General features: G+C 52.2%; 1 long non-coding RNA gene across 3 annotated transcripts in view; it reads left to right on the top strand.

Annotated features, from left to right (window-relative positions):
- The first annotated feature begins 23,427 nt into the window (after positions 1-23,427).
- LOC309635768 overlaps positions 23,428-26,150 on the top strand; it is a 45,800-nt gene continuing 43,077 nt past the window's right edge. The window contains exon 1 of one of the 3 annotated variants that reach the window (XR_014248999.1): positions 23,428-23,944. This is a non-coding gene — a long non-coding RNA (uncharacterized lncRNA). Of the gene's footprint in view, positions 24,074-26,150 lie in introns of all 3 variants that reach the window. The other 2 variants (XR_014249000.1, XR_014249001.1) reach the window with 2 other exon arrangements.

Here is a 26,150-nt window from a genome sequence, read left to right as displayed (position 1 = left end):
CCTCAAAAACCCTTTGGGGGAGAATTATCCTCACTGTACTAATAAGGATAGAGGATCAGTGAGGCCAGGTCACTTATCCACGGCCAGGCCGCGGGTCCAAACCGGGCTCCTTGGGCCCCAGCATCTGCCCCTCCAGACCCGCCTGCTCTCCTCAAAGCGCTCCTGGATCCTGGGGGCGGGAGGGGCTGCTTAAAAGGCAGAGTCTCCAGGTCTTGGGGGGGGGCTTCCAGGAGGGTGCCCCAGGAGGTGCCATTGACCACACTCTGAGAACCGGTGTGTCCCCGAGTCACTTAGGATCCTGTGACATGGGGCCTTCGTGGAGGTGCAGGCAGTCTCCGGGCTCCAGTGTGGAAGGCGTTTCCGTTTTCCTGGAATAACTGGACAGCCTAGGAAGTCCCTAGTCTCGGTGTCCAGCACCTGAAGTGGCGACATCTGAGGGGTCGGGGGCCCGGGGCTCCTGCCGCGTCCTCACTCCAACCCAGCGCCCCGGTTTCCTGCCTGTGAAATGGGAACCACAGTGCCCACCTTGTAATAAGCTGCAGCGGGGCCGATGCAGTGATGTATTTGAGGTGCTGGAACGGGGTCCACTGGCGTGGGGCCTTTGAGCCACCCAGCCCAGTGCACAGGGTCACAGGCAGCCTCGACAGAGGAGGTTGAAGCGGGCTCTCTCTGCCCCGACACGGACCCTGTTGTGAAGCCCCCTCCCTTGCAATCAGAGCCGCATGGCGAGTACCATCCCAGACCTCATCACCACGGCCCACGGCCCCTGAGCTCATGATAGTATTCTTGATTTTTGTGCTTATTTTAGAGAGCCTTTCGGAACTTCTGGCCCATCAGTTACTTACAAAATGTGTGCTTATTTGGTGAGGATTCCTGGGTGTCCGTCTCCCGTGATCACTGTCACTTCTGCAGCCCGGTGGGAAGGCAGGGCTGTCTAATGCAAACAGCAGGGCTCAGAGCGGGAGTGGGGACAGAACTTCTGTTGGGGAGGACGGAAAAGTTCTGGAGATGGATGGGGGGGTGATGGTTGCACAACAATATGAATGTATCGAATGCCGATGCAATGTACACTTAAAAATGGTTAAAATGGTAAGTTCTTTGTTGTGTATTTTACCAGAATAAAAAATCAAATCAAGACTTACAATGACTCAGTCCTTCCCTTTCTTTTTTGTTGGCTGCACCACGGAGCCTGCGGGATTCTAGTTCCCCGACCAGGGATCAAAGCCGAGCCCCCCGCAGTGGAAGCGCGAGTCTTAACCACTGGACCGCCAGTGAAGTCCCACTGCTTCCCTTTCTTTTCCTTGCTTCCTGTAAGTCACCGACTGTGGACAACCCAAATCCAACCACTCATTTTCCACTTCTTCCTCCTCCTCCCGCCACTGGAAACCCTGGGATAACTCAGGAGCTCAGACAAGCCCCCCTGCCCTGGATTCTGTGGGAAAATGGTCACGCAGAGCTGGGGATGACCCTTCAGTCCCCAGTTTGGGGACACAGCCCGGACAAGCGTTTGGACGGAGTCCCTTCCTCTGGGCCACGCTCAGGTGTCCTGGAGGAGTTGTTGGCGCTGCTGGGCCTCCCGCCGTAATCGCTGGAGGGCAGAGGCTGTGGACGGTGACACAGGGTGGCAACTGTCACTTAGTGCTGTAGGGGAGGGTCACAGACAGCGGCACCCGCATGGATCGTGACCTTTCCCTCCATTGCACGCAGGGACAGCCGAGCTGGGCAAGAAAAGAAAGGAGGATGACGAGAAAGAAGCCTCCTCTGTTTGAAGCTCGAGCTGTACAGTACATTTCTGCTCAGAGCCTTGCTCGGCCACCTGACATCTTTCGCCTGGGACCCACTTACCCCACAGCTTCTATGGAGCAGAAGTAACCATCTGTCTCAAGAACTCGGCAATAATCCCTCCAGATGACCTTCCAGTAGGGGCGGGTCAGCGTCAGCCTCAAAATGAGATTCCTTAGTTTCCAGTCGCTCTGAGGACAAACAGCTTGATGTGGGTCCAGGAGGGCATGTCAGTTTGATCTACTGGGCCGGCTCCGAGCAGGTGGAAGGCTGGGTGGTCCAGTAAAGAGAGGCCGCGCGCCTCCCATGGCCGGTGACGGTAACTGGTTCCCACGGTGGCTGAGGGGGACAATGCAGAGTGTGGGTTTGCGTCTCCTGGCTCTCGTGGACTCATCTGGGGTTTCTGTCTGACCATCCGTTTCCTCCGCTGTATTTTGGGGCCTGCGTCTCCTTATAGAGTCATTGTGACACTTGTCAGCCACCTGAGCTGAAACGCCCGGTGTGCCTGTAGTGATGGCTCGGCGTGCGGTAACTGCTACCTCTGCACCCATGTGTGGTTCTCCAGGTACTCTCCTTGGTCTGCAAGAAGCACTCCCACTTCTGGACTCATGGTAAGGGTGAGAGCCAGAGGCTTTGGAGGCCTGGGAGCAGCCCCTCCTTCTGGAACGAGAGCCCAAGCCCTCCCAGTGGCCTGCTCAGGTCAGCAAGGGCTAATTGAGCTTTAACTAAATACATAGTGACTTTTTAGCCCCAATTCAGGACAAACAATATTCCTTTACGGACATCTAAATTTACTTAGGTGAAAATAATTACACTAATCCAAACTTAAATCACATTTAGTTATGACCTTTATTAAGAATAAAATTATATGGAAATATGTTAATATAAATGTTTCAGACATTACATGAAATTTCTAAAAATCTTAAAAAAAAAAAGAATAAAATTATAAGACGTAACTGTCAACCACAAATGTATATGACATTTAAAGTGATCTTTTTGGTCGCTCTTCAGGTGAAGCCCACTTATTCATGTTTCAGGAAAGCCAGTTGAATGATGATCTAAATCTCTTAAAGTTTTCAAACATTCTTGACAAGCCTCTTCATAATTCATTTGAATTAGCAGAAGAAATTTAACCTCAGGGGTCATGAATGCTTTTTCCCATCCCTAAAAGTTGCCGATCATCAAAAATGTCCTGTGGTCATTTGTGTGTCATCTTTGGAGAAATGGCTATTCAAGTCCTTAGTCCCTTTTAAAAATGAGTTATTTGGTTTTTTGCTATTGAGTTATAGGAGTTTCTTACATATTTTAGAAATTAACCTTTTTCAGATATATGGTTTGCAAATGTTTTCTTCCATCCCATAGGTTGCCTTTTTACTTTGTTGATTGTTTTCTTTGCTGTGCAGAAGCTTTTTAGTCTGATGTAGTCCAGCTTGTCTATTTTTGCTTTTGTTGCCTATGCTTTTGGTGTTACATCATGTCATTGCTGAGATCAATGTTATGAAGCTTTTTCTCTACGTTTTCTTCTAGAAGTTTTACAGTTTCAGATCTTTAATCCATTTTGAGTTGATTTGTATGTATAGCATGAGATAAAGGTCCAATTTCATTATTTTGTGTGTGGATGTCCAGTTTTCCCAGCACCATCTGTAGAAGAGACTATCTTTTCCCCATTGTGTATTCTTGGCACACTTGTTGAAGATCACTTGACCATATATGCATGGATTTACTTCTGAGCCCTTTATTCTGTTCCATTGGTCTATATGTCCGTCTTTATACTGTTAACATACTTTATTGATTAGTATAGCTTTGCAGTATATTTTGAAATCAGGAAATATGATGCCTTCAACAGGCATATGAAGAGACACTCAACATCCCTAATCATTATAGAGATGCAAATCAAAACCACATTGAGACAACACCTCACTCCCGTTAGGATGGCTGTTGCCAAAAAAGCAAAAGATAAGTGTTCATGAAGATGTGGAGAAGTCGGAACCCTTGTCCACTCTTGGTAGGAATGCAAAATGGTGCAGCTGTTATGGAAAATAGTATCATGGAGGTTCATCAGAAAATTAAAAATAGAGCCACCAGATGATCCAGCAATTCCACTTCTGGGAATATAGCCAAAGGAATCGAAATCAGGATCTTGAAGTGATATTAGCACTCCCATGGTCATTGCAGCACTATTCACAATAGCCAAGATACGGAAACTATCTAAATGGCCGTTGACTGATAAATGGATAAAGAAAATGTGGTATATGCACACCATGGAATATTATTCAGCCTTTAAAGATAAGGAAATCCTACATTATGTGAAAACATGGATGAACCTGGAGGACATTATGCTAAGTGAAACAAGCCATTCAGAGAAGAATAAATATTGCATGATTCCACTTATGTGGGGAATCTAAAAGAGTCAGACTCATAGAAGCAAGGGACAGAACCGTAGTTGCCAGGCTGGGGGGAGGGGCACACGGGGGGTGTTGCTGGGTGGGTGGAGTTTCAGATGTGCGGGGAGACAGTGCCTGTGTCAGCAACGCTGTGTGTTGCACACTTGAAAACCCAAGAGAGGCTGGATCCTGTGTTAAGTGTTCTACCACAGTAAAATTAAGAAGACTGCAGTGGCACTTGGGAGGGAGGACTGCACTTACTCTTGGACTTTGCACTTGGGTTCGGGTGCTGCTCCTCCCCCAGAGGGTCACCGCTGAAGGACCTCTCCTCCCCCTCCCTGTGGTCAGCAGTTTCTCCTTGACCAGAGCAGGAGGAGACTTTTCACAAAGCCTCTTTGTCCCTCCAGATGGTTCCACTTAGGCCGCAGTTTCACTGGCATCTGGGGTAATTGACAGATGCGCTCAAGACCCCGTGTCCGCAAGTCCAGGCTCTGGAGCAGCCCACGCTGGCTGCTGTGCCCACCCGGACTGCAGAACATCCCACAGCCGGCCAGCTGTCCCTCCGCGGTCAAGGTCGATACCAGAACCCTGACACATGTGGACACGGTCCAGTGAGGGCCCTACATGCTCTGGGCCCTATTCTGGGAAACGCCACCTCAGACACAGAGGCACAGAGGTTTGTCCCAGAAGATCTGACTCTGTCCCCAAAAACCATGTGAGCAACAGTGATGGGCCGAGCAGATTACAGAGGTCCTGCGGCAGCTCAGCTTTGTTTACATTCGCTCAAGCTCTGCGTCACTCTTAGGAAGTGTGGGTCTTAACAAAAAAGACGTATTGGCACAATTGGTATAAATGCGTAAGATGGTCCGTTGTACCCTCAGTGTGGCATTCAGATTTGGTGTTTCTTTGCTGCTTTTGTGAAATGAATTCACACGACTCTGTCTTATGTGAGGTAGAAAACGTCACGTAGATTGTCACATTTCTTTTAGAAATCTTATACGTTAAAGTCTTGCTGTGATTACACCTTGTTTTCTCTTCCAGCTTGGCTGGATTCCGTACATTAGTGATGTTTGTATGTCATGGATGGTGCCAGGTCCCTGTGCCATTGTCCCCCATCCAGGCGCGCTGGCTCGGCCGTCAGCCGCCGGCCCAGGGCGCCCCTCCATCCCTGTCTACCTGGCACCCCTCCCCGAGCCCTGAGGGAGGCTGGCCTTGGAGGGCAAGGGTGCGAGGTTTCCTCGGGCCCGAGTGGAGTCGAGGACGGTGCATCACTCGGCGGTGCCCCAGAGCTGGGCAGGGTTCCCTGGCACCCAGGCGGGTTCAGTGAGTGTTCACAGAGTCGATTGGAACCGATTTTTAATGAACTTCAGGAGCCCAGCCACCACCAGGCCAGCAGTGTGCTCAGCCAGCGGGGCTGGAGGGCTGGGGGGGCCCAGCGAGGACCCCCGGCTTCTGGTCCCGCTCCCGCAGCCTGCAGGGCTCCGGCCTCCCAGCCGAGTCCACCACCCGCTTCCCGTTCCAGACCCTGCCCCCAGCCCTGCGTGTCTGCCCTGTTGCTGGTGATTCTCTCCTGGGTAGAAAAGCCACGCGTGTGCACTGCAGGAAGGCTGAAAAGAGAACACGTGGCGATGAGGTTAAAATCACTCTTAGTGTATCACCGAGGGACAGTCCCTTTCTAAATGTGACAGGATTTCCTCTTTCTCTGCTTTGATTCCCAACAATACGCAGTAGAATATCTTGAAGTCTTCATTTAACACTTTAAATATTTCCCCTGACTTTCTAACTCTAAATGAGAAGAACTCCAAGTCTAAAATCCCAGGCTCGGCCAGCAGAATGCTCTCCCTCCCAGGATTGGAAGTGGCACTTCTTCCACGTGGCTTCAGGAGGAATTGTCACTTTGGCAGCGAACCCTACGAACAAAATGACCGTCAAGTTGGACACCACCTGGGTGGCCGCGAGTGAGCCGGGCCGCCTCGGCAGCTTCCCAGCCCCCGAGTGGAGAGGCCTGGACCTGCCCCGTGTCTTGGAGAGTCGCTGTCCTGCCCGGATGACACGCTGTGCCCCGGAAGGCACCGTGTGGAGCTCGGATTCTAACACGAAGACCGAGCCCAGCGGAGGAAAGGGGACCCGCCCGAGCTGGACCTCCACCCGCCGGGTGGCATGGCCATCCTCCCCAGTCTCAGCAGTGGGAGTGTCCAAGCCCCGCCTGGCACCAGGATGCCTGCTCATCCCCCATCCCCTCGGCCGCGTGATTTCCCCAAGCGCTGGGATCAGACACGTGAAGGATGAGTGAGCGAGCCCAAGCCGGGCCTCGTTCCCGCCCTGGCCACCCTCGGGGACACACCTGGGACGGTGCTGAGGGCTGGAGCCCCCCAGTCCCAGGGGCCTCACTGTACGTTCCAGGGCCTCTGCACTAGTAATAAAGTCTATTAAGAACATGTCTCCCCAGCTCTCTATTTCATTCGTGAGCTTCCTCTGTGATGCACAGCTTGTGCATGGTCTGTGAGAAAATTTGCTGAACTGCCGGGACCTGTGTAACCGTGGGGATAGTGGGTGGCCCTCAGGGCCCGAAGCCGACTGAGGTCCCTGCAGGCCTCACCTCCCCTGGGCCCCCTGGGTCTGGAACAGCGGCCAAACCCACTCACCCTGAGTCCTGAGTTGGGGGCCCACAACACTGTCCCAAAGCTCCCTGGTGGCCCCAGAAGCGGGCACTGGGGACCTAGTCTGTCCAGCCAAGCCATGGGCCACGTCAGTGACCGGGGTGGAGGAGGGTGCAGGGGGTGCTGGACCCGGGCGGGGAAAGGGGGGCCTGCCCACCTGGCCAGTGGGAGGGGCGCCCAGAGAGCCAGGCTCCACCCTCAGGCTTAGCGGGTGGGACCGGGGCGGGGACGCAGCCAGACCAGCCTTTACTGCCCCGCTGTCCTACAGCTTCTAGAGGGGGCCGGGCAGGCCAGTGCCAAGCACGTCTGTGACGAGCAACAGAGAAGGAGGCGGAAGACGGATTCGGCACCAAAGCAGAGGACAACTGCCCAGGAGCCAGCCCGCCGGATGCGAGCGTGAACGTTTTCTCTGGGCTTCTAGGGCACGGAGATGGTCTGCTGTATAGACTGCTGGCCCAAAGAAAGGAGGCACACCTGTTCTTTAGGAGAAACTGCGTTATTTCCCTGGAGCTGATTGAGAAGGAACACTTCCAGTGGATCTTTATGTAAATGACATTGGCGGGAGTGGGGGAACATCCCTGAGTTGGGGCACCGGAGGGATGTGTTGAATCCAGAAACGTGAGGAAGCGTGTCTCCGGGGCAGGTTGGTGTGGCCACAGTGTTGCTGATCTCAGCTGAGGCAGGGACAGGAGTTGGAGGAAGTGGGCTGTGCCCCTCCCCCACATGCCTCCCCCACCCCCTCCCAGCTTCCTGGGATCCGCCGGCTTTGTAACGGGGGAGGCTGGAAGCCTGGAGTGTGGGTGTGTCTGGGTTACTCACGGAAGGGAGATCCGGGCACTTGAGAAAGCCCTGCCGGCTGCAGAGCTGTGGGCGCTGCTGAGGCATTAAGGCAGCCCCCGGGAAGGGCAGGGCTGCTGGAGGCCCCGGGTCTTCCCCATTGTCCAGGCTGTTTCCCCGTCAGGCATCCAGCCTTGAACAGAGCCTCCAGTGTCCTGTGGCGACACTCAGGATGAGAGGGAATGAGCACATTACCTTTATTACGCAGGCAGTAGCAAGACGCTAACGAGATAACGTTCGTGAGCAGTTCCGGTGTGCGGCCAGTACTTCTCCAGCGTGTTCTCTGATGGACGCTTGGTCCCCACAATGACACACGTCCCAGCTTCGTCCCCACTTTACAGGTGAGAACGTCAAGTCCAGAGAAGCTGCAGAAGGTACGTGTGTGTCATCTGAGGTCCGTGGTGGGTTGAGTGGCTGCTCTTGGAGCCCACCTGGATATCAGCAGGAGTCCGGGTCACCCTCAAGGTGGTGATGTGACAAACCTGGTGACCCTTGTAGGTGGAAGACCCACCTGGATAAGAATGTGCGTGCTTTTCCTTGCAATTGAAAAGTTTTATTGCCTGTTGTTTAGAACGCAGAGGTGTACACACACACACACCCCCCTGAGATGTGATTCACACTGCCCACCGACCCACCAGGGAGAGGTAAGGGGACTCCCCGTGGGAGGCAGAACCGGCCCCACCCCGGGGAGATGTAATGACCCACATGGTGCGGAGGACATTTGATTAAATGAACCTCTCATCCTTTGTTTAAGGCTCCTGACGGATTGGAGCAGGTTTAGCTGCCGGCGGCGGCCTCGCTGCCCGGGAAACACGCCCAGCCCATCGCAGGGGCAGCTGGCAGCAGGCGCCATCCGTGACTTATAGGAAGGTGGCAGCTTTACATATTTAAAAGGAGCATGGCCGGCTTCCTATCTGAAGTATGTTTCCCCAGAGAGACCACCACCATTTGATCTATTTTTGATTAAAATGTAAAAATTAAAAATTAAATCAAATGGTAGTATAACTCCTTGGGGAAAACACACTTCGGTTATGAAGTATTCCCTACAGTAACCTTGAGACTCTTATGGCAGCATTGTCTCATTTGTAGGTGGTATCTTTATGTCACACGTAATTAAAATAAATTGCGGTGAGAACCACCAAACGCCTGCCTTTGGATGTATGGCCTGCAGGCTGGGCCCCTGGGGCAGGTCCTGGTCGGGGAGGTGCCCAGCAGAGGGGCAGACGGGGCTGCCCAGCCAGCACGGGACCCAAGGGTGCCCACTCCGGCCCCTCCGCTGCCACAGCCCCCGGTGCAGTCTCATCTGGCCCCCGTCAGATGAAGGATCACACCCTCTCTTCTCAAACAGCCTAAGCACAATTCATGTACCATCACCAAATAACGGATGCTGCCCCAGAAACCAACGCAGGTGCAATTGGATTTCCTAGGAAAATGTGCTTTGCAGAATCGAATCTACAAGTGATTGGTATCAAACTACTTTATCAGTCTGCCTGGGAATACGGGAGAGCATTTGATAGGTTTAGGGGACGGTCACCTCGCAAACGAGATGCCAGCGTTTGCCTCGGTGATCCCCGCTGCTGACGGACACGAGCCACGCCGCAGGCGGGATGTGACTTTCTGAGTCGTGACTTCATCTCCGTCCGTGTGGGTGTGACTGGACATGCCGTGCCTGCCTAATCAGACTTTCTTGTCTGCATTCAGTTTTTTGAAGCCTCTGCTTCGAATGAACATTCCCCAGAAGAAAGACGTTTCTGGAACAAAGGTCTTAACGCGGCTCGCAGCCATGCTCTGCCGTGGTTTCTACGTGAGCCATGCCGGGCCCGAAGGGCTGCAGAAATGCTGAGTCCCATGTCAGAGGGCACGAGGGCTGTCGCTGTCGTCGGCGCACACGGGGTGCGGGCTCGTGCCGTTTCACTTACCTACTAGTGTCAGACGCTTGACACGTGTAGATTTCCCTTTCTGTTCTCAAATGTTCTGGCAGCACAGCCTGGCTCGCTGGAAGCAAGTCACGATTGTCGGGATTTGGGAAGGCAGTCACGTGATGAGCATGGGCTGGGCGGGCTCCGTCTCACGTCTTCCTCCCTGATGCCCACTGATGCCTCCTCCTGGGGCATGTGTGTGCCAGTGTGTGTATGAATGTGCAGGTGTGCGCGCATGGGCGTGTGTGTACGTGTATGCGTGTGTGTGCACGTGTGTGTGTGTCGAGCCTATTAAAATTATACACAAAACCCCTGCAACTTTCATTTTCGCTTGGCACTGTGTCCTGGGCGTCTTTCCTGTGAATATAACTCATCAGCACAGATCTGGCTCATTGTTTGAAGAGCCGGGTGTTATTACATTGAATATATGAACAATAATTCATGTTGCTGGTATCCTCTTTTTTTTTTTTTAATTATATATATATTTATTTATTTATTTGGCTGTGTTGGGTCTTCGTTTCTGTGCGAGGGCTTTCTCCAGTTGTGGTGAACGGGGGCCACTCTTCATCGCGGTGCGTGGGCCTCTCACTATCGCGGCCTCTCTTGTTGCGGAGCACAGGCTCCAGACACGCAGGCTCAGTAGTTGTGGCTCACAGGCTCAGTAGTTGTGACTCACGGGCCCAGTTGCTCCGCGGCATGTGGGATCCTCCCAGACCAGGGCTCGAACCCGTGTCCCCTGCATTTGCAGGCAGATTCTCAACCACTGTGCCACCAGGGAAGCCCAGCTGGTATCCTCTTGATAGACACTTGGGTTGCTCTTGAATTTTTGCTACAGCCAAAATTGCTAAAACTTTTAAGTTTAAAAATGCAAGTCAAATCTCTTAGATATTTTACCATCAATTTGGCAAGAAGTTTTAAAAAGCATAACACTTGGTGCTGGTGAGGATGTTGGAAAATAGGCACTCAGTCACTGTTGGTAGCAATGAAGAGTGCTACAATCATTTTGGAAGACCATTTGGCAAAATCTTTTAATGTGTCAAATGCCCCTGCTCGTTGCTCAATTCGTCACCCTCCTAAGAATCGATTCTGTCCACAGATTTATGCCCAAAGCTGCGTTCTGAGCCTACGGAAGGGACCACTGTCTTCTTTCCCTTCTGGGGTCAAACGTCCTATGTGGGGACGGTGACATCTGTCAGGGCACCTGGAGGTTTAGGTTTGTGGAGGCTGCCAGTACTGCGGATGTCTGGTCTCAGACACAGCGTCTCCCTGGCAAGATGTCAGACTGGGAGCCTTGTCTCCTTCAGAGCGGAACAGATTTCCCCAACTCTGCCCTCCGGTGGTGGGAAGGAGGCGATAGCGTTTCGGATGGTGCAGCACCCCTCATCCACCCTAGGAGGCCTCACAGAGGTCCGGGTGGGGCGTGGGTCCTGACCAGGATGCAAGCGTCCCCTTGCATGGCGGCTCGTGTCCAGGAATGATGCCCTGGGCAAAGAGGCCGTGCAGTTTCCCCAAGCCCCCCATGGCCGTCAGGGCCCCCGCTCACTGGGCCTCCAGCTCCACTCCTGCGGTCTCTTCTCCTCCTGCTCTTTTGAGTAAAGGGCTTTACCACGGGAGGCAGGCAGGGTGGGCCAGGCCAGGGGAGAATCACCGAGGACGCTCATTGCTGCCTTATTTCCAGGGGAAATAAGGGGAAAGAATTTGAGTCCAGTACAGAATTGATATCCATGAACCAAACGGCCCACTTCCTGAGATGTTTTGCCAAAGGAGCCTTGACGTGGCCTTCGCCTTGGAGAGACCCAAATGCTCACGTGGTCCTTGCACCGCAGGGACAGGCAGATGTATGACACAGTCATGGTAGCTCTTTGTGGACGGCCTGGCACAGGCTACCTGGCACAGGGGTGCCTTTAGCCCAAAAGGGGTTGGGGACTCGGGGTGCAGGGACCCGGGCATTCCCTTAAAGAGGCAGCCCCCAGACTCAGACTGGTCAAGCACCAGCTCCTCGTGTCCCCACCGATGTGTCCACTCTCACCCTCACCCATCCTGGAGCACCGTGACTGGCTGAGTTGTTGAGAGACTGGAGCCTCCAGGCCTCCTCCTGCTGACCGTGGAGCCGCTTCCCCGTACGAGCCGGTTTCTTATCCCAGGCTCTCCACCATCGATGCCGTGCGACTTGCTGCGTCTCTGAATGGATCATGCCCATTGGCTCCCTGGGGACAGCAAACTGATGGTAGCCTTCCTTAAAGGCATCCAAAGTGCCTTGGGGAAGACCATGGACCCAAACAAAACAGTGTATGAAGAGCCTCGAGGTTTCCTAGAGGTGAAAGGCATCCTTATCATCCACGGTGCATGGATGAGGAAACAGGCCCGGGTTGTGAGCTGACTTCCAGGGTCACCCGGATGGGACAGATCAGCATTGAGCTGGGTTTCTGGCTGCCAGGGTGACCAACTGTCCTGGTTTGTCTGCACCCGAGGTTTTCCTGGGACACAGGACTCTCAGTGTTAACAGGGACGTTCCAGGCAAACCGGCCCCAGTTGGTCACTCTATGCAACATCTCCCAAGCGCCTCCCTGGGTGCTCCCTGCCAGCTGGGACCCTGTCCCCATGCCCCGCTCCCTGCCCTGAGCTCAGAGGCCCCCAGTTCAGCGCTTCTTTCTGGGCTGCCGTCTCTGCTTCCTCCCTTTGTTGAGGCCTGGCATGGAATAGCATACACAGTCGGTGCTCAGTAGTTGTGCTCTGAGCCACACTGGACTGACTGTAGGCAGGGTCTACAGATAATAATCGGGGAAAGCCCAGTCCCAAGTTCAGGGGCTGGGCAGTCCAAGGCCACGGCAGGCATTGTTCTGCCAGGCTGGGGATGGGGAGGGCGCCCTCCAGGCAGCTGGACCCTGCTGTTCCATCGTTTAAGTTGAGCAAACTAATTAACAAAATAATCCCCCCAGATCATTTCCCTCCCAGGCTTCCTGTGTGTGTCCAGCGGCAAAGTCTGGAGGGGCAGTTACACAGGCTAAGGTGGACCTTAGCAGCGGCTGTGGGGACCACCCTGGTCGGGGCCAACACCTGGGCTGTAGCCGGCAGCCAGGGGACAAGATGCTCCCGGAGGACGCCAAGCACGAGGGAGCGGCCGCGACAGGAATCGCGGGCCAGGGGGCTTTTCTGCACCCGCCATTCTCTAATGAACATGTTTCTCTTCTGATGAATGACATGCCACTGAAGATGCATTCCTCATAAACAAATGAGAAGTTCAGAACCAGAGACTTCAGTCTGTGGCGGGACCCCTGTCCCCCACTGGCAGGGACACCTCAGGGCCCAGGCCCTTCCTCTTTGCCTGGACCTGCTGGGAGCCGGCGCCGGTGTTTCTCCCTGTCACGAAAGAATTAAAGACAACATCTTGGGTGGGAAGCAATTGCGGAGGGTGGAAGTTTCTGGCTAGGCAAATAAACTGGATTCAAGTATATTACAGCCCTAATCTTTCCTGCCTCTCTCCAGACGCTCTCCGTACATGGAAAAATGAGAATGTATTCGCAGACAAAGCGTGACCTGAGGGAGAAGGCTGCCGGAATCTGGATTTTCAATAACATAAGACAATAAAGCTTAGACTTCTAACCTGCTGCAATATGGTCGAAGTATAAAGAGCTTAGCTGCTAATAAAAGGGAAGGGGTTTCCCCTCCTATCTGCAGATCCGGACCCCCCAGAAGGACACTTCACAAAGATCATAATGGGTTAGCCGGGATCACACAGACACGGGGCCCCTTGTTGACTGATTGTCTGACAGTTGTCACCTATGTGTCTGATATTACTAAGTCCCGTGTTGATTTCCTTGGGGTATCTTTGTCCCTTTAATTGCATATCTTCCTGTTGTGACCCTACACTGGGCAGCATGTTGGGCTAGAGTTACCTGATGGCAGGATGCACGTGCATTGTGCATGGCACCTCCTCGGTGGGGTGTGACTTGGCAGCGGCCACCCCGTGGGGAGGGCAGGCTCTCAGGACGCAGGACAGAGCCGATCGCTTCCTCCTGGGAGGTCAAGCACCCAGACTCCTTTTGCAAAAAAAAGGGAGCTGGTGAAATTCAGGATTGTGAGTGATCCTTCTCTGAATTTGTTTATCAAGTACTTTACCAGCGGATTCATGGGTTGCCAAGCTGTTCCCCAGACAGTGTAATTGAGGCAAATTGCATGAACACACTGCATCAATACGATTGCATGGATCAAGCTGGGGGAAAGCAGCAGTGCTTGGTTAAAAATGTTCTTTGCCATGTAAAATGAGCCAGCAACATAGCTGTGGAGAACTGTAACGCCAGCAGCTTTTCTGCCTGCCTGTACCCTCCCTCCCCTCCACCATCTCCACGCAGACTTTCAGGTGGCTCAGGGCTGGTCCAGGCTGGTCCATGGCTCAGGGCTGTGCCATGCTCTTCAATATCATCTGCACTTTAACATGACATTGAAGCCAAGTTTTCCAAAACATTCCAATTCTCTTCATTCCAGGTGTCGCTTCTTCCCTCCAGCTGCTTCTCGGAAGAGCCAACCCGGTTGCGTAGAGGACACATCTCTCGAAGCTTTCATTTCCGCAGCAGTCCCTGAGGTGGGCTGCGTAGCCAGGGCGTCCTCTGGGAACTCAGACACTGTGCAGTGACTCACACCCACGTGGAGCCTCGTCGCTTCTCGCTCAGGTACAGACCACGGAGACGTTGGATGCCCACAGCGCCACACCGCCGGAAGGCAGCTGCCGATGAGCGAGGAGCCCTCCTCTCAGGTGAGGGCTTTTAGAAATGCTCCGGCCCTGGTGCTGTTGGCCTGGGGAGAGAGCTGCCTGCCTCTGGGTCAGGCTGTTGGTGCTGCCAGGAGGCAATTCTGAGCCACAGACAGAGCCCACAGAACTATCTGGACCCCTCTGTCCAACATGGGCTCTGCCCCAGTTGGTACTTTTGGTCCTGTGTTGGGAGGTCCTGAGGTGTGTGGTGGTGCCCACGACCTACTGGGCTTGGAGGACCAGAGCCCAAGACCCAAAATGGGCTCCCGGTTAGACAGGCTGATGTGGGAAGTGGTCACCGGATGTGCCACTCAGTAGCTCCATGACTGCATCCTCCAGAGCCTCAGTTTCCTCATCAGAATATAAGGATAACATGGGTGCCATTGGGTGGATCAACTGAATTAATTACAGTCTTTTAAGAGAGGGCAGTCCTTAGCCTTGGAAGGGCAGTGTTATGAGATGAATTGTTTCCTTCTCAAACTTCATATATTGAAGTCCTAACTGCCAGTAACTCAGAATGTGACTCTATTTGGAGAAAGAGTCTTTAAAGGTATTTAAGGTTAAAATGAGGTTATTAGGGTGGGTCCCAATCCAATATGACTGTTGTCCTTATAGGAAGAGGAGATTAAGACACAGACACACACAGAGGGAAAACACAGACACACAGGGAGAAGAGAGCCATCTACATGCCGAGGCGAGAGACCTCAGAAAGAAATCAAACCTGCTGACACCTTACTTTTGGACTTCCAGCCTCTAGAACCGTGAGAACATGAATTTCTGTTGTTTGAGCCACATAGTGGTAGCAGCCTGAGCAGACTAATACAGGCAGGTTTGCCCTCAGCTGGCTCTGCCCTCAGCCTTGAGAGAGTTAACCTTTTATTCCTTAATCTCTTCTGAAGGTGTTTCTACCTGTCACTGAGTCATCTGCTCAGAGGCTTCCCAGCTTTGTGACAGGTGAACAAAACACCTGTGCATTAGAAACAAGCATACGGGTATAGCCAAGTAAACTCCTACTGGACCTAACCCTCTTGCGTATAAAAACTAAAAACTCTGCACAAAAAGCAAAAACTCTACCCAAATCTCTGACTGATATCTGAACCGCACATGCTTGTAGGTAGACTCAAAGCAGTTTAGCTAAAATAAAAGATCTGCACTGTGATTTGGGCTGATACTAAAGACAGAGTTTGCAGTTTAAGTCCAGTCATGTTAACTGCCTACCAAAACAAAAAAGTCAACATTCTCTGGAGGATTAGAATAGACTCCAGAATCTCTGCAACATAACATTCCCAATACATGACATTCAAGATACAGTCTAAAATTGCTTGACATATGAAAAAAACAAAAAAACCAAAAAAACAGGAAAATGTGACTCAAGAGAAAAGTCTCTTTCTCTCAAGAGAAAAGTCAATCAGCTGAGGACAATCCTGAGGTGACCCTCAAGATGCTGGATTTAGAGGACAACAACTTTAAAGAAGATATTATAACTACACGCAATTAAGTAAAGAAAAATATGCTGGCAGTGAAAGAAGAGATAAGAAATCTCAGCTAAGAAATAGAAATTATAAGGATCAGAACCAAAAAGAAATTCTAGAACTGAAAAAAATAATTGGAAAATACTTGAAATAAAAAATTCAGGGGATTGGCTTATTACCAGAATGGAGATAATAGATTAAAATCTGAGTCAGTGAACTTCAATATAGATGAATATCAATCATCCAATCTGAAGAAGAGAAAGAAAGCAGGTTGAAAATAATGAAGAGAGCCCTGGGAACCTGTGGGACAATACCAAAACATCTAACACGTATGCAATTTGAATCCCAAGAGGAGAGAAAGCAGAGAATGTAGGAGAAAAAAGTATTCAAAGTTACAGTGGCCAAGAAATTTCCTAAATCTGGTGAAACACCTAAATTTGAATTTCAAAAGGTTCAGTGAGCCCCAAACAAGATAAATATAAATAAAACCATATCTAAGCATCATAATCAAACTGCTGAAAATCAAAAGAAAGAGGATGTCTCTGAAGCAGCCAAGGAAAAACTATACACATTGTACGTGAAGAATATGATTGGAGTGACTGCAGACTTCTCATCAAAAACTATGGAGGCCAGAAGGCAGTGGAACGATGTGTTTGATGCTGAAAGACAAACCTGTCAACCTAGGAGTCTGTAACCAGGGACAATATCCTTCAAAAAGGAAAATGTTTTCAGATTAAATAACAGAGAATCTGTTGCTATTTATGAGAAGTACTAAAAGAAGTTCTTTGAAGGGAAATGATACCAGTTGGTAATTCAGATTTTAGAGGAGTAATGGAGAGTATCAAAACTGGGTAAATATAAATGAATGTTAAAATCTTAATTTCTTTAAAATACATAAGACTGTTTAAAGCAAAAAGCTGTAACATTTTCTTCTGGGCTTTATTATGTACGTGGATACAATACACATGACAACTATAGATTAAAGGACTGGGGGGACATATGGACCTATACAATTATAAGGTTTCTACATTTTACATATGGTGCTACAGTATTAACTCTAACTAGACTGAAAAGTCAAGGATGTATATTATGTGTACTTTAATCTGTAAGCAGCCACTAGTAGTGTAATGTACAGAGGTATAGCTAAAACACAATAGGTTAATTGAAATGGATTTTTTAAAAATATTCAAATAATCAAGAAGAAGGCAGAAAATGGGGAATAGAGGAACACAAAACGGAGGGAACAAAAAGAAAACAAATACTAAATTAGCAGACCTAAATCCAGCCACATCAAAAATTACATTAAATTTTAGTGAACTGAGCATGCCAATTAAAAGGCAGAGGGTGTCAGAATGGACTTTAAAAAGCAAGACCCACACCTCATACTCATTAGGATGCTACAGTGAAAAACCCAGAAAATAACAGGTTGCAAGGATGTGGAAAAATTGGCATCCTTGTGCACTTTTGGTGGGAATGTACAATGGCACAGCTGCTATGTAAAACAGTATGGTGATTACTCAAAACTAAAAACAGAATTACTATATGATCCGACAACTCCACTTCTACATATATACCCAAAAGAACGAAAAGCAAGGACCTGAACAGATATTTGTACGCCATGTTCATAGCAGCATTATTCACAGTAGCCAAAAGTGGGTGGCCACCTTTATGTCCATCGGTGGGTGAAAGGGTAAGCAAAATGTGGTAAATACATACAAGGAAGTATTATTCAGCCTTAAAAAGAAGGAAACCCTGACACAAGCTACAACATAGATGAACCTTGAAGACATTATACAAAGATGTTTCTGTCACAGGCCCGAGTACTGAGGGGCGTCCACACACCCTCCCGCATGCTCAGAGCCCTGAGGTCCAGACACATCAGGGCTGTGTCCACTCCTCACCTGCCGTTACCTGCTTTGACTAAGTCAGGAAGGAAAACCCCAGATTGAGGACTGGGGCTCTCCCCTCTGCCCTGCTCCCCTGTGCCTCCCAGTGCAGAGTTCCCAGGAACGCCCTCCCTTGGGCAAGCCTGGCTGCCGCTCCCCAGCCCTTCCGGCCTCTGCTCTGGGCTGCAGCCTGGGATGCTGTCTGTGAGCGGGGGCCATGGGCCCGTGCAGGACGGCTGGTGGCCGAGCCCAGGGGCAGGCCGTTGACCTGGACACGCGGCCCGAGCGAGAGGTGAGTTCTGGGCAATTCTGCCCTCGCCAGAGATTGTCTTCCTGGGGTGGCAGGGCACAGCCCACCACACCGCCTGACCTGGGGCATGGGATCCAGAGAGGGAAGGAGAGCAGGGACTCTACCTGTGGTCAGGGGACCCGTGTGCCGGCTCAGAGCCCACATGCCTGATGGGCCCGATGAGCGGACCTTTGAATCATCATGAGATGTCCTCCTCCTTCCTTTCACTGCTCTCTGAGCTCTGCTTTGTCTGGTGTTAAGGTAGCCAGCCTCGCTTTCTTAGGCTCCCTGCTTTCAGGGTGTGTCTTTTCCCATCTATTTGTGCTCAGCCTGTCTGAGTTTTCATTTTAAAGTAACGATTTTAAAGGAACCTATTTAAGCTAACTATTACAGCTGGGACTTGCTGTTTTTTCATTTCTTTTTCATTGTGGTAAAATACACATAACATAAAAATTCCCTATCTTCAGTGTAATTTACCATTTTATTTATTTGTTTGTTTGTTTGTTTGTTTATTTTTGGCTGTGTTGGGTCTTCGTTTCTGTGCGAGGGCTTTCTCTAGTTGTGGCGAGCGGGGGCCACTCTTCATCGCGGTGCACGGGCCTCTCACTATCGCGGCCTCTCTTGTTGCGGAGCACAGGCTCCAGACGCGCAGGCTCAGTAGTTGTGGCTCACGGGCCTAGTTGCTCCGCGGCATGTGGGATCTTCCCAGACCAGGGCTCGAACCCGTGTCCCCTGCATTGGCAGGCAGATTCTCAACCACTGCGCCACCAGGGAAGCCCTAATTTACCATTTTTAAGTGTATAGATCAGTAGTGCTAAGTATATTCACACTGTCGTGCAATCAGTCTCCGGAACTGTTCATCTTGCAAAACCGAAACTCCGTACCCATGAATAAATGCCCCGTTTCTCCCTCGCCCTGCAGCCCCTCGAGACCACCATTCTGCTTTCATCTCACAATCCTGGGGGCTGTGAGCGTGGTGGAGGGTGTGTGGGTGTCCCCTCACTCTGGACCCTTTAGCCCTGTGAGCCGTTAGGACACGGGGTGTCACCCAGGTCCCGCTGCTGAGGCACAGCCTGTGGCATTGGCCAATGTCACGCCGCAACCTGACTCCTGTCTCTCACTGGCTGGGGGCTGCCGGCAGAGAGCCATGCTCCCTGGCAGATCTCGGGCCTGGAGTCCGGGTCATGGGCACTTGTTTATACTCGGTGGTCTGGGGCTTCATAGGACCTCCTTTATGGCCGACGAGCCACAGGTGTGGAGAAGTCCCCAGGCAAGTCCTCCCCGCTCAGGAGCGCGGCTGGAGGAGGAGAGAAGCACAGAGGACCTCAGCACCTGGCCCTGGCTCAGTGCGCTCACCTGCCACGCATGTCGCTGCCCGGCCCCCTCCGTGCATCCATGGGACTAACAGGCCTGTTCTCACTGGGACCCCACAAGGAAATGGTTTCAGCTGCTCCTTTTCTGTGTCTCAATGTGCACGCAGCGGTTTTCATCACCCTACTAGAACGCCTGAATGACTTCTCTACCCCCTGCTGCAGCAGCCAGCGCTGGAGCTCTGATTCACACCTGAACACTTGGCACACTTGCGTGAATTCTTGGGAGCTTGAGGGGAAAACATCTCAAATTAGGGAGAACATTCCAGTACTTGGGAGCACTTGGAATCCTCACCAGCACAACCGTTTCTAAGTGCATTTCAAAAGAGGAACAAGCTCCTCTGTGAGCATCCCTTGAAATTGCCTGACAGAGAATACTCTGCAGGGGCACGTGGGCGCCTCCTAAATTTTGTGGGAGAAGGATCTGAAGAGCTCAGAGGCCGGAACCCTCTATTGTGTATCATGCAGGCGGTGTGAAACCTGAGGAAACACTGACAATGCTTTGGACACAACACCAGTGACCTGCCCACGTGCTGTCACGGCATCTTCCCACCGGTGACCCATCATCAGTGCTGCAAACTGGTACCCGTGAAACCACCACGTGGAACGTGAGCCCCTGAGCCACAGGCCTGGAAAGGTGAGAGCATCATTCTCGCAGCCCTGGGGGCGGGGGAGCTTCCAACAATGTTCACGGGAACCCTTGACCTGTCAACGTAGATTTTGAAACACACACCCCCATCTTGGAATATGGCAGAGTATCGACCAATGAATCGATTTTAAAAATTGAATTTTAAGGACAAATAAATAAGATCAAGGAGGCTTTGCTGTATTTGTCTGCTAGGGCAGCTGTAACAAAGTACCACGGGCTGGGGGGCTTAAACAAGATGAAATTTATCTTCCCACAGTCCTGGTGGCTGGACGTCCAAGATCGAGGTGTGGGCAGGGTTGGTTCTCCTGAGGCCTCTCTCCCTGCCCTGTAGACGGCCACCTCTTCCCTGTGTCCTCATGTGTCTGTCCTCTGTGGTCACGTGTATCCAGTGTCTCTTCTCATAAGAACACCAGTCCTGGCGGATGACCTGCTGACCTCCTGTAACCTCAGTCACCTCTTGGAAGGCCCCATCTCCTGGCAGGGGTGCCGGGGCCACTTGGACGTGCGAGGCCTCCGTCACCTCACGCACCAAATGGGGATCAGAGCGTGACCCCCGTCAGACATCATGAGGAGAAATGACCCCATCCAGGCAGCAAGAGTTTGGAACAGATACAGCAGGCCCGTGATCAACAGGAACACTTGTTTCTCAAATCCCTGCTTTGCGGGCGAAGCCCCAACTGGTGCTTCCTTAGGTGCGTCCTCTCCGGCCATGCGTGGGGGTGGCTGGGGTCCCCGCCAGGAGCAGGGAGGCGGATGCAGACACAGGCGCTGGCATCCTCTGAGGTCACCGTCAAAGTGGCCTTTTTCACAGGGCAAAGGGAAGCCAGGTAAAGGGGCACTGGGGGTCTCCAGGTGCGGGCAGGGTGCTTCCCAGGACAGAGCGGATTCTTCAGGAGGTCCAGGAGCCCGCAGAGCTGCAGGAAGCAGAGTGAGGGCTGTGTGTCGGGGGAGCCGCTGGCCGCTAAGAGTTCAGAACCAGAAGCCCAGGTGGGCGCCGGGCCCTGGCAGGGGGCCTGACTAAGGAGCTGCTCCCCACACTAGTGTCCTGGGGCTGCTGTAACCAAGTACCACAAAGTGGGCGACTTAAAACGGCAGAATCCCTTCTTTCACGGTCTGGAGGCCGGAGGTCAAGGTCGTGGCAGTGCCGCGCTCCCTCTGGACGCTGCAGGGGACCCTTCCTGCCTCCCTGGCTTACGGCGTTTGCTGGGGTTCCTCGGATGGCAGCTCCTCCGTCGTCACGTGGCCGTCGTCCCTGTGTGTTCTGTTCCTTTGTGTGTGTCTCTCCTCTCCTTACAAGGACACCAGTCATTGGATTTGGGGCCCACCCTAATCTAGAATGACCTCATCTTTAACTAATGACACCTGCAAAGACCTATTGCTAATTGTCACCTTCCAAGGTTCTGGGTGGACGTGCACCTGCAGGGACAAGATTTAACCCTGTGCAGGGAGTATGTTGTGAAGAGCAGCCCCCTTTGCCCCATCTTGGAGGGACTTTCTCACTCCCCAGTTCGCCCCTGTGATGCCCCAAAGCAGCGTGTGATATTAACTAAGTCACAAGTGTTTTCTAAAGAGAAGTGCTTCTTTTCTTGCTTCTCTCCCCAGGGATGGAAGACGAGCAGGTGCTTCCTTCCCCAGGCAGGGGAGGCTAAACCAAGCCCAGGACTGCGGGACCACGGGTAAGAAGGGAGGCTCCGGGCCTCTGGCCTCAGACAGGCTGCAGCCCCCAGGCCGTCCCTGCCCCTTTCTCCCCTCAGTGCGTTCACTGCGCTTTGACCACTTGCATTAGATCACACTCATTTAATAGGACTTAATAGGACTCATTTGCTTGCAAGTGGTCAGAACAAAATGGGAGCTGGCTAAAGCAGCAAGGGGCTTATGGAAAGGACTTGGAGCTGTCTCTAAGAGCCACTCAGCCCCTAGGAAAGCAAGAACAAACCAGGGCTGGATGTGACATCCAGGGCCACGAATGCCCCCAGGCCCCTCCAGCTGCCTCCCCGCTCCCCGCACTTGGTTTCCTTCACCTGCGCTGCGCATCAGCTTTCTCCACGTGGCTGCCAACGGCCCCCAAGTGGGTCTGCCTCAGCCGACAGAGCTCCAAGCCCAAACACCTCAGGGCAGCAACTCATCGGTCAGGTCCCTCCCGGCCCCGCGCAGCATCGGAGGCCAGCGGGGGACGAGGAATTGCCCACGGAAAGGCGAGGGACTGGCAGGGAAACCCAGGGAGGTCTGCTACCTGCCGCCATCACTTGGGGATCGCTTGTTTCGGCATTTGGGGGCCACCAGGCTAATGTTTGTCACTTGGGAAGCATTTCCTGTGCAGGGCTGGGCGAGCTATGTCACTTGGGAAGCGTTTCCTGTGCAGGGCTGGGCGAGCTGTGTCACTTGGGAAGCGTTTCCTGTGCAGGGCTGGGCGAGCTGTGTCACTTGGGAAGCGTTTCCTGTGCAGGGCTGGGCGAGCTGTGTCACTTGGGAAGCGTTTCCTGTGCAGGGCTGGGCGAGCTGTGTCACTTGGGAAGCGTTTCCTGTGCAGGGCTGGGCGAGCTGTGTCACTTGGGAAGCGTTTCCTGTGCAGGGCTGGGCGAGCTGTGTCACTTGGGAAGCGTTTCCTGTGCAGGGCTGGGCGAGCTGTGTCACTTGGGAAGCGTTTCCTGTGCAGGGCTGGGCGAGCTGTGTCACTTGGGAAGCGTTTCCTGTGCAGGGCTGGGCGAGCTGTGTCACTTGGGAAGCGTTTCCTGTGCAGGGCTGGGCGAGCTGTGTCACTTGGGAAGCGTTTCCTGTGCAGGGCTGGGCGAGCTGTGTCACTTGGGAAGCGTTTCCTGTGCAGGGCTGGGCGAGCTGTGTCACTTGGGAAGCGTTTCCTGTGCAGGGCTGGGCGAGCTGTGTCACTTGGGAAGCGTTTCCTGTGCAGGGCTGGGCGAGCTGTGTCACTTGGGAAGCGTTTCCTGTGCAGGGCTGGGCGAGCTGTGTCACTTGGGAAGCGTTTCCTGTGCAGGGCTGGGCGAGCTGTGTCACTTGGGAAGCGTTTCCTGTGCAGGGCTGGGCGAGCTGTGTCACTTGGGAAGCGTTTCCTGTGCAGGGCTGGGCGAGCTGTGTCACTTGGGAAGCGTTTCCTGTGCAGGGCTGGGCGAGCTGTGTCACTTGGGAAGCGTTTCCTGTGCAGGGCTGGGCGAGCTGTGTCACTTGGGAAGCGTTTCCTGTGCAGGGCTGGGCGAGCTGTGTCACTTGGGAAGCGTTTCCTGTGCAGGGCTGGGCGAGCTGTGTCACTTGGGAAGCGTTTCCTGTGCAGGGCTGGGCGAGCTGTGTCACTTGGGAAGCCTTCCCTGTGCAGGGCTGGGCGAGCTGTGTCACTTGGGAAGCCTTCCCTGTGCAGGGCTGGGCGAGCTGTGTCACTTGGGAAGCCTTTCCTGTGCAGGGCTGGGCGAGCTCAAAGCAGACGTTGGAGCCATTTGGCCAACACCAAGCCGTGAGGGATGCTGCAGTGCTGGGGCCTCCAGGCAGCAGGGACCAGGGACGCAGCGGGAGCTTTCCTGTAGACCCGGACGCAGGCCGTGCACTTGGGGGGCCGGAGGGCCATTCCTGCCCGTCTGGCCGGCTCTCCCTGAACCAGCCGGACTGGTCTCCCTACTCCCTGGTCTGGGCCGGCAATGTGCTGTCATGAAGTCAACCTCACGTTCCCCCATGCTTTTCAAATGCAGGCGAGCCCAGCCGATGCCTCCTAGAAGAGAAAGGGAGATGGGGAGAGCGGGAGGGAGGAGAGGTGATGCCAAGCTTTCAGGAAGAGCTGCGGATGGAAGGGGGCGGGAACAACACAGGCTGAGGAGTGAACAGAAAGCTGGGAGGAAACTCTGACCCAGAGCACCGCTGAGGGCTGCCCAGCTGTCGCAGCGGGCGGGAGCTTGAGACGGTAGATCTTACCTGGGAATTTTGATGACCGCTTGAGCAAACGGTAAAAAGAGGGTTTGTTGGCTTGAGCTGGAGAGTCCGGAGACGGGGACGGTTTCGGGCGGGGAATGACCCGCATCAGGGGTCGGCAAACTCTGGCCCTCGGGCCACATCTGTCCTGCCGGCTGTTCTTGTAAGTGCGTTGTTACGGGAACACGAGCACAAGCATTTAAGTGTCACCCGTGTCTGCTTTCACACAGCAGTGGCAGCGTTGAGCAGTTGTGCCAAAGACCATCGTCTGGCAGAGCCTAAGATATTTATTACCTGGGCCTTTACACGAAAGGTTTGCCCACCCTGGCTCTGGAGCTGTGCTCTCTCACGTTATGACATTTGAAACCTGTCTAGTCTGAACTAAGATGGGCTTAAGTGTAAACTAAGATTTCAAAGACTTAATATGAAGAAAAGGGTATAAAATAGCTCATTAAGAAATTTTGCATATTGTTTGCGTGTTAAGGTGGTATCTTTTAATATGTTGGGCTAAATGAAATATAGTATCAAAATTAATTTCACCTGCTTCTTTTTACACTTTTCACGTGGCTACGTGAAAAGTGTAAAATTTTCAACTGTGTCTGTGGCTCCTGTTGCATTTTTATTGGATGACGCTGGTTCAGACTCCACGCCTCTCTCCCACCTCCCGGGTGGGGTTCCTGCATGTGGTAGAGGAGGTGGCTGCCAGCATCTTTTCAAATTGCAGGTCACAGCCTATCAAGTGACCAGGAAACCAGTTTAGTAGGTCATGGCCAGAATTTTTAAACAATGAAATAGAATAAAAGAGAAAATATTTATAGTGAATTGCACACTAAAGATACTGGTTTGCAAAACCTTCTTAAGTTAAGCGTTTTTTAGTTCATCGATCTAAGTGCTAGAAGTTGTAAGAGGTACAGTTGACCCTGGGCATTGGCTCCAGAACCTCTGCAGATACCAAGATCCGAGGATGCTCACGGCCCTTATATAAAATGGCTGAGTATTCTATTTGCATTTGGTTGAATCCACAGATGCAAAACCCATGGATATAGAGGGCCCACTGTACTATAATTTTATGAACAACTAAGAAAGAAAACACACAGCCAATTAAACCATGATGAAAGGCATTAAACGGCAGGCATTCGGAACACCAGAATCAGTCCCAACAGCTTCTTGGTGCTTTGAGTTCCTCGTCTACTGTGAGGCCCTGGCCATTTATCCTGCCTCGGGCTGCATTGCTGGGTGTGGTATAGTCAGTCCTTTTGCATGTGTCTTGGTCACCAAACACAGCCCAGCCTCAACTACTTATGGGCCTCTTCTCTCCTTCAGGTTCATAAAGCATTGGGTGTTGTTTTGCAGAAAACCATGTGGCCTCCCCGTCATTCTCCCAATGATGCGTATTTGCTTCCCTGATGTTTTTTTTTAAATTAATTAATTTATTTATTTATTTTTGGCTGAGTTGGGTCTTTGTTGCTGCGTGCGGGCTTCCTCTAGTTGTGGTGAGCAGGAGCTACTCTTTGTTGCGGTGCGTGGGCTTTTCATTGCAGTGGCTTCTCTTGTTGCGGAGCACGGGCTCTAGGCCTGCGGGCTTCAGTAGTTGTGGCACGTGGGCTTCAGTAGTTGTGGCTTGCGGGCTCTAGAGTGCAGGCTCAGTAGTTGTGGCGCACGGGCTTAGTTGCTCCGCAGCATGTGGGATCTTCCCGGACCAGGGCTCGAACCCGTGTCCCCTGCATTGGCAGGCGGTTTCTCAACCACTGCGCCACCAGGGAAGCCCTGCTTCCCTAATATTGAATTCTGATTCAGTATTGATTCGAATTCGAATCAGCTGCCCTGCTTTGGTACTGTTCTACATACTCAAAATCCTTTCATTTCAATGCTGAATCATAGTGACACTCTTTGAAGACATTTTAACAAAAATGAAATTCACCCCACGTGGTACCAAAAAGATGGACAACTCAAGTGAGTCGAGGAGGGTGCCAGGCAGCGTTTCATTGCAAGGCGGGGCCTTTGACTGTAAGACAGAGTGCATTTCAGAGAGGCTAAAAGGTTAGAATAGACCACACGTGAGATATAAATATGTGAGGATTGGTCCAGCATAAGCCACGTTTCCTACTGTGGGTTGTGTTGAAAATGTGTCAAGCAATGCCATTCATGTTTAACACTGAAGGTGGGATGGGGCCTTGCGGGGCCCACGCTCGTGAATTCTCTCATAGGCCATGCAGGATGTTCGTTTGTTCTTTCAGTAG

The sequence above is a fragment of the Balaenoptera borealis genome, assembly GCF_965194805.1.
Source record: "Balaenoptera borealis genome assembly, chromosome: 10".
Lineage (NCBI taxonomy): Eukaryota > Metazoa > Chordata > Mammalia > Artiodactyla > Balaenopteridae > Balaenoptera > Balaenoptera borealis.
The sequence above is the reverse complement of the archived record's forward strand: the minus strand, read 5'-3'. Positions and strand labels throughout refer to the sequence as shown.